The sequence below is a fragment of the Rhyacophila brunnea genome, unplaced genomic scaffold (assembly GCF_057557595.1).
Source record: "Rhyacophila brunnea isolate RB1 unplaced genomic scaffold, BYU_Rbru_1.0 scaffold_138, whole genome shotgun sequence".
NCBI lineage: Eukaryota > Metazoa > Arthropoda > Insecta > Trichoptera > Rhyacophilidae > Rhyacophila > Rhyacophila brunnea.
In genome coordinates, this window is record NW_028232794.1 from 779,791 (window position 1) to 786,705 (window position 6,915).

A 6,915-nucleotide genomic window follows, 5' to 3' on the forward strand; every position below is an offset into this window, starting at 1 on the left:
TAATTTCGTAACGAGAAAATTTCATATCATTTTTTTGAAAACCGTTTATTTAATTACAGATAGCTATTGAAGGTAAATAAGGATTCTTGTTTTTTCTACGATAAATCTGGATAATAATAACTTTACTTACATTTAGGAAAAATCTTTTATTCATTTCAGCGAAAACCTTTATTTTTATTCTAGATATAAGTTAAAAATAGTAAAAAAATTCATAGTTTTAAATTAAGAATATATGACAATAAATTAAAACCAAATATTTTTGAAATTCTAACGAGAATACATTTCCTATTTATTGGGAGAATTTATCCTTATCCTCCCATCAAATCTTGGGGTAAAGGTTTTGAGGAAATACACTTCTATTGTATATCGATTGTTATAAAATATTTTTTTCTCAGCCATCTAATAGTATTGGCTACATTTTATATATGAAAATCAGAAAGGCATTGTTTTTACTCACAATTTATTTAGAACTTTTATTTTATATAAAAATAAATTTTGCATTTAATACAAATTTATTTATTAAATAATCAATGATACAATTTTTTGAAAGAAATTATTGTAGTATAATTTTTTGATATAGATAATAAATAAAAATATTTTGGATATAAATAATATTGCAACCTATTTTTTAAAATATCTTTAAAATATTAATATGAATATTTCTGTAAGACTTTATTATTGTTGTTCAATATGGGAAATAATTAATTTTTAGCAATTTTCCTCTAGCAAAAATAATACCATATGTAATGAATTGGGATAAGAGGTTACAAATTACATAAAAAATATGTTAAAGTGTTAAAAATCCCAGATGATATAGAGAAGCATAAGGCAAACTCTCACACTTCGCAAGAAACTTGAACTTAAATCATTTGACAGAATAAAAGCAGTTGTCGAATATAGATCAAGAGAAGGTGTCAAAATACCCCCTTATGGTTGTAAAATATTTTTAATGAGCTGTCCGCATCACAGTAGATGGAATTTCCAAAGAAGAAATTTAACCCACAATTGAAAGTAATATTCTCTAAAACATTAATAATTCTTTTAGAGAAAATTTTTAAATGAATTTTATCAATAACATAATAATAAGTTTTTTTTCATTGCCATATGAAAGATTTGTTTGTATTTTCTATATTTCGTTTTTTTAAATCACCTTTAAACTTCACATACACGGAAATTAGAACTGAAAATATAATTTATATAATTGAATAATCTTTCCTAAATTTTTAATGTATTTTAGTGCAATATTTATCGTATCAACCTATAAGTCCCACAACAGTTAATATAAGATCATATAATACCCTCTATATAGATTAAAAACCCTCTAAATAGATTTAACTTCCTATTTATAAGCAATATTCAATTTTTTTAAAACTGTATATCGGATTTTAATAACAAACACAATTTTTAAACAGACTTATAGCAGTATTTTGAGATTTATGTGAAACATATTTTTATAAACAAAATTTTTAAAATGATTATATCCTATTGGCTATACATATTATGCCCTTATTTCTAATTGCCATGACTCTATAACATAATTATTGAAAAATATACCTTTAAATGTTCTTAATAGTCTTTAAAAAATACCCATGTCGGTCTTATGTTATTTAAACACACTAAAAGCTATGCTAGTAAAATACAGCAACTATGCTAAATTTCCGCGCTTTTTAATGTCATCAATATTTGAATTTCTGTAATTTTGTTAGAAGATAGATAATTTTGACACAAAGTATATTTTAGAAAAAATCATACAAATTATTATATCTAAAGTTTATATACAATATGTTTACGCTTTCTATCGTTATTAAAATACATTTTTGTAAATCATAATATTTTTGAAACAATATTATTTCTTTCGCATAATTTATTGAATATACACATAATAATAATTCGATTTTTACTATATTCCTTCTTACAATTTTTCTAAAAAAATAAATGATTATGATAAATTTAATAACATCTAATCATAGCTATGATTTTTCTAAAAATATGCTTAATTCATTGTTTGAGGGTAATTTTAAATTGTTTAGTTACCTGGCATATTATTATTTAATCAATTCTAAATTATTCAAAATATATTTGGTCTCTTTTCTTTAATTTACATCAAAAAAAATCTTGTTTTCTATTTTATCACTTGATTGAAAGCCTTATGACATGATGTATACTTTATCCTAAAAAGTCAATACCTACTAAAATTTGATATTTTGGTGTGGATTTAAGTATATTAATATAGTTAATCTGTGCTAAAAGCTCTGTTCTTATAGTGCTTTATTAGCTATTTACAAATAAGAAAACATATATATTTCTGTACACGTTTTTATATATAGTAATATATTTCTATAAAAATGATTAAATAGAACGATTGCCTTCTCCATATCAGGCAAAAAATAGATTATTTATGATTTTTTTTATCTATATACATTTGAAATTATAGTCAAAATATAATATCATAACATATTTACACATATACATAAAAATCGAACGAAAAAAAGGTTTTTTTATTCTGACTAGACTATAAAAAAAATATTTGTTTTTATTTTATCATAACAAATGTGCAAAATTTTTTTCGTTTTTCGTTCAGTGGTTAATGCCTTTGATAAGCATTTTTATAATTTTTTTATGCGATTTTCAGCCTGAAAATAAGAGGATTGTATATAATTTATCATTTAAAACATATGATCTAATTGTAAAACTACAAAAATTATTCGAATTATATAAATAACTAAAAAAAATAAATATCCTAAATCTAGAAAAAGTGATAAAATAACAAATAAAAAAGCTATACGAAAATTGTGAAGTAAGTTAAATTTTTTTATACGTAAAGTATATTTTATATGTTTAAAATATAATTTTACTTTTTGCAACATAATGTAGCAAAAAAAACATATTTTCACATGTCCATGTTTTATTTAGAATTTTTAATACAAAAATAATATAATAAAAATTTTTGATTCAATTTATAGATTATATATTGTTAAAAAAACCAGGTGTTTATAGAAATCTAGTTTTAAATAGTCTTAATAATTTATGTGTGAGTTTTTCTCGGATAATTTTGTGAGCAGTTAACTAAGTTTATAATAAATTTTTGAGCCCTTGATACACAAAATTATTATTAATACACTTATAAATTATTTTTACTGCCTTATTACAACAATTTTTTTTGTTTAGTTAATATTACAAATATATTTAATATCACCATAATGAGCACTAAAGAAACATAAGAGGCTTATTTTTTTTCGTAAAATCAGTATACAGCAATAATAAAGGTCTAACTTTGTGATTTTATTTATAATTAGCCGCCAAAATCAGCCTTTTTTTGTATCACAATTTAGCTATTTATTTTTGACTATTCGTTCCATTTGGTATTAAACTGAATATAATACACTAATGTAAAATATTCTAGTGAATTTAGCCGGTTTAAAGCAATTTTACTTATAATTATAGGAAATTCTGATAAGTTTGTAATTTTTCGGTGATTTATATTGATGATACATATTTCCTCTCGTAAAAAAAAATTCATATTTTATTAAAAACACATAATTTTCCAATATAGATATTCTGTTACTCGAAAATATTTATAAATAGGATAATTGGCAGAAAAAAATCATAAATTAGATACACTTTTCTATAAAGAAAGATCTTTTAAATCGACTCTTAATTTAAAGAACTAATGAAGATAAATCCTGTTTCATTTTTATAAATTTTTTGTAAAAAAGATTATGGATATAGAAAAATAATAAATTATTATGTTTTTTAATAAATATGGCATTCATAGAGCTTAACATATAATATATCAAACAATCTATTACCTAAATAAGTTCACCATGACTATTGAATTTAAATTCTCAAGGTAAAAAAGAAATCATCTACTCAAAAACATAAATTAACTTCATAGCATGTCATTAGACAAAATATTTTTCTTTACACTGCAGAATTTTATTTCAGATTTAATTTTAATTTTTTGATTGTTAAATATATTATTCGATACAATACTTGTAACACACTTAACCTATTTTTTTGACTATTTCTTCGTCTGCTAGATCTTCATAAATAGCAGTTCATTCTTATTGGTTATTAGTTCAAGAGTTTTTTTATCGTAGAATTTAGTTTATCAATACTTTGACATATTATTCACAAACATATATCATGATATATTTCCAAAGATATTAGTAATGTGATGATTTTTAGAAATATGAATATTGTACACATGAAAAGAAATAAGGTACATCATATTATAAATTGCTAATGTAAAAATTATAAGGCAACCATAGGTTTGATGATCATCTGAAAATCTAGTATTATAGTTTTTTGAATATTTGGGATTTAAAAGAGACTGTTATAATGAATTTGGTGAAAATATTTGTTTTGATGATCAAATTTTATTATTGGCTGTATTTATGGGTTAATTTGATTTTTAGCTTTTTATAGTTTTTAAAGCAAAACTTTAAGTTTTTCTATGCAACAGATTTGTCTAATAATTCTTTCTACCTCATCATCTTTAAAATATTACTCGAAATAATACGTCTCCAAAGATTTATTAGTTCAAGTGCATTCCTCAATCCTATTGTTTGTACATATACTTCCGCTTCAGTTGGTATTTCAAACTCCAGCATATATGAATTATGGTATTTTGTAAGAAACCCATCCCAAGTTATGAGGCATGGCGAAATTCGGGTTCAAATTTTGTTCATAAGAGTGTGTTTATTTGACAACGGATCTTATTTTCAACATTCGTTATATTATCAATACTCGTGTTTCCTATTTCTATATAAGAGATCAAGTTTTTCTTCTTATTTCCAACATTCGTTATATTATCAATACTCGTGTTTCCTATTTCTATATACGAGATCAAGTTTTTCTTCTTATTTTCAACAATCGTTAAATTATCAATACTTGCATTTCCTATTTCTATATACGAGATCAAGTTTTTCTCCTTATTTTCAACATTCGTTAGATTATTAATACTTGTATTTCCTATTTCTATATAAGAGATCAAGTTTTTCTTCTTATTTTCAACATTCGTTAAATTATCAACACTCGTGTTTCCTATTTCTATATACGAGATCAAGTTTTTCTCCTTATTTTCAACATTCGTTAAATTATCAACACTCGTGTTTCCTATTTCTATATAAGAGATCAAGTTTTTCTTCTTATTTCCAACATTCGTTAAATTATCAACACTCGTGTTTCCTATTTCTATATAAGAGATCAAGTTTTTCTTCTTATTTCCAACATTCGTTATATTATCAATACTCGTGTTTCCTATTTCTATATACGAGATCAAGTTTTTCTTCTTATCGTACACGAAAATATCTGATCGATCATGGAATAATTTTATATCTGTTTTTAATCACCTTTTATTTCACTTATTATTTTTTTAAAATATTCAGTTTAAAAAGGATCAGTCATCACCTAGAAGATGATTCAAAAAAATACTAGGTAACGTATAAAAATATATATGATGAGAGTTCAAATAAATTCCTTTTTTCCTTTCAACTTAAATTTAAATTTAACTACAAAAGATAGGAGAAATTCTGGAAATACACAGCGAAGAAATCATATAAAACGAACTAGGAAAAATAAAATATAGAATGATCAATGTTTTGGTTTTGTTTAGATCAAAAAAAGTGTTCACATCAATGGAAATAAAGAAAACGAGTATAAATAAGCTTGATTATTTGCAAATAAAAATCCAAAAAAAAGTATTCTACTGTCAAAATAATTTACCCTAAATTACTATGACGAATAATATTGATTCCATGTTTTGTAAAATTGTGTGGTTGGTGAGAAAATATGATAAAACATATTTATTGGATTTTGCTATTTTTAACCAACCAGATTCATATTTAAACAATATTTTTAAAAAACACTTGAATCTCGTATTTTTAAAGGATAAAATAAATCAGTGTAGTCTTATTAGAAATAATTGAATTTATTATTAGGCACATATGGTCTATTAAGCGACCAAAGGCTTTACTGAACAAATATAAAAGTAAAACGCGTATGTTATTACATAAATAAAATATAAATATAATAGAACCAGCAAAAACGAAAAAAAATTAAGACAAAGAAAAATTAAGTCTTTGAAAAAAAGAAAGTGCAAGGGGTATTTGTTTGAATATAATAAATTTTCGTTTCTGCTCTATAATTCCATCAAAAATTTTTCTTCAACACACATCCATTAACAAGAGATCTAATAAATAAAGTTCATACGTCAGATATATTTTATTCTAACGCATTCTTAATACATGAATAAGAAATCATTATAACCCACATTTTTTAAGGAAGAGTAAGAAGCTGGAATATTAGAAGGCTGTTTCTTCTCAATATTTATCATTAATTTATTAGGTTTTACGGTCATATTGCGCGAAGTATAAACTTGAATTTCATCTTTGTGCATTTTACTTGAATTTTTTTCAAAAAAAATATTTAAAGAACATCTAACCTCATTAATTAGATAAACTTGATAGTTATAACATGCGATAGAAATTTTTTTCAATTTATTTATACCATAAAAACAAACATATTAATAGAAAAATAACCAGAACAAATATTTTTACTTATTCTAAAATGCTTTTGCGCAATAAACTGAATAAAAGACATCGCGTCAAGTATGTTTTAATTATTATTATAATATTATGAAAGTATTTCTAAACAAAAAAAAATTAACACATTTTTTTTATATTTATTTATCAAAAAAAATAGCATTAACAATATAAAGGCTCTATGAAAAATGTGCCCAAAGGAACAGATACATCTCAATTCAAGATACTGGGATTATAAAAGAAATAGTTTCTACAGTTTTCTTTTGATTTTATTTGGTATTTGTTTGAACATTTTAGTTTTATATATTTATCCTAAACTATAATTATGTTGCATTTATTATTTTTTTAGGAGTCTAATTTATTTATAATA